This window comes from Suncus etruscus, chromosome 2 (assembly GCF_024139225.1).
Source record: "Suncus etruscus isolate mSunEtr1 chromosome 2, mSunEtr1.pri.cur, whole genome shotgun sequence".
In the NCBI taxonomy this organism is placed as follows: Eukaryota; Metazoa; Chordata; class Mammalia; order Eulipotyphla; family Soricidae; genus Suncus; species Suncus etruscus.
In genome coordinates, this window is record NC_064849.1 from 43969716 (window position 1) to 43971880 (window position 2165).

General features: G+C 35.7%; 1 pseudogene; it reads left to right on the plus strand.

Moving 5' to 3' along the window:
• Positions 1 to 415: 415 nt before the first annotated feature.
• Positions 416 to 513, plus strand: LOC126002395 (uncharacterized; annotated as a pseudogene).
• Positions 514 to 2165: the final 1652 nt, after the last annotated feature.

Genomic DNA, 2165 nt, shown 5'->3' on the forward strand with positions numbered 1-2165 from the left:
TGCCAGAGTAGTGTTAGAAATTTCCCAATAGAGTTTGGTTCCTGGTGGTGTTGCAGGGAACTGTATCAGTTCTAAGTCTGGGATCTGACGTTTGGGGTTGGATGAACATTGTCCAATCTCATGGAGACTGAGTTGTGTCCACATGGCATATGTTCAGGGTGGGAAGCGTCCCTGTGTTATAAAAAGTATAAGTTCTTATCCCTAGAAGATAAGATCTTATTTCTGTGTATATGGTTTCCCCTTTCTACTCTGTCTATAAAAAAGTGTATGGTGTCCTATTGTACTACTGGTGCTATTGTGGGTAAGAATGACAGACTACACAGTTTCTGTGCTTTAGTTTTGGCTTGAGCTTTTATCCAAGGCAAGACTTTTTCTTCTCGGTTTTAATACCAAGCAGACCCTAAACCAAAACGAAAATGAACTAAACGTTTTTTAATGAAAAAAAAAAAAGTTCACCAAGCATGGCCCCTGCACAAGGATGACACGCAAATTCGTGAAGTGTTTCATATTTTAAAAAAAGTTCACCAAACAATATCTTATTTCAAAAGCCTATTTTATATTTTAAGAGAAAAATTAATAAATAGATAATAAAATAATGGGAAAATATAAAAACATTCTAATTATAATAAGCATAGTTTCTATGGTAATATTGACTGTTAAGTACCACTATTTTTATTTTTATTATTTTGTTTGTTTGTTTTCGGGCCACACCCATTTGATGCTCAGGGGTTACTTCTGACTAAGCGCTCAGAAATTGCTCCTGGCTTGGGGGGACCATTTGGGACGCCGGGGGATCTAAATGCTGTCCTTCCTTGACTAGCACTTCCAAGGCACACACCTTACCTCTAGCGCCACCTCGCCGGCCCCGATACCACTATTTTTAGAATAAATAACTTATTAAAATAAAGCATTCTCTTTCTCAGGAAATATATTTTAAACTGATTACTTTGTTACATGATTATTTTTCAAAAATATAGTGTGATTAAAATTTAAGTAAGGTATTACTAACGAATAATTCAATTCTCAAATTCATCTCATTCTGCCAAATTCTCTCACTGCCACTCATAAAATAAAGTTGTTTATCTGCAATTTCAACTAATAAGAATTGCTTGATTTCTCTTTGCTATACTTAATAACATAAACTGAATTTGAGCTAATATGAGATTATTATGGACTTTTCTACTTTGAGTACTTTATGAATGATAAAAATATCAAAGTGAGGTTAATGAGTGTTATTCAATTATATATGTTAATATTAAAACCATAAAAACAACTGAATAGTTCAACTTTTACATAGAATATAGGTAGTTTACATACTACTTAATAAAACTCCTCAAAATTATATTATTTTTTTCTTGAATGATGAGTAATGTAAGCTTTTTATTTTTATTTATTTATTTATTTATTTTGGTCTTTGGGCCACACCTGGCAGTGCTCAGAGCTTACTCCTGGCTGTCTGCTCAGAAATAGCTCCTGGCAGGCATGAGGGACCATAAGGGACATTGGAATTTCAACCAACTACTTAGGTCCTGGATCAGCTGCTTGCAAGGCAAACACTGCTGTGCTATCGCTCTGGGCCCGATAAGACTTTTCTTTTTTTTTCTTTTTTTTAGATTTTTTTCTTTTTTATTTGAACATCTTGATTACAAAAATGATTGTGATTAGGTTTCAGTCATGTAAAGAACACCCCCTTCACCAGTGCAATATTCCCACCACCAAGGTCCCCAATCTCCCTCCATCCCATCCCACCCCCACCTGTACTCCAGACAGGCTTTCCAGTTCCCTCATTCATTCACATGATTATGGGAGTTCTCTGTGTAGTTATTTCTATAGCTGTACTCACCACTCTTTGTGGTGAGCTTCATGGAGTAAGCTGGTGTTCTAGCCCTCCTCTCATTGTCTCTGAGGATTGTTACAAAAATGACTTTTATTTTTCTTAAAACCCATACATGAGTGAGACTATTCTGTGTGTGTGTCTCTCTTTCCCTCTGACTTATTTCACTCAGCATGATAGATTCCATGTACATCCATGTATAGAAAAATTTCATGACTTTATCTCTCCGGATGGCTGCATAATATTCCATTGTGTATATATACCACAGTTTCTTTAGTCATACATCTGTTGTACGTCATCTTGGTTGTTTCCAGAGCCTGGCTATTGTGAA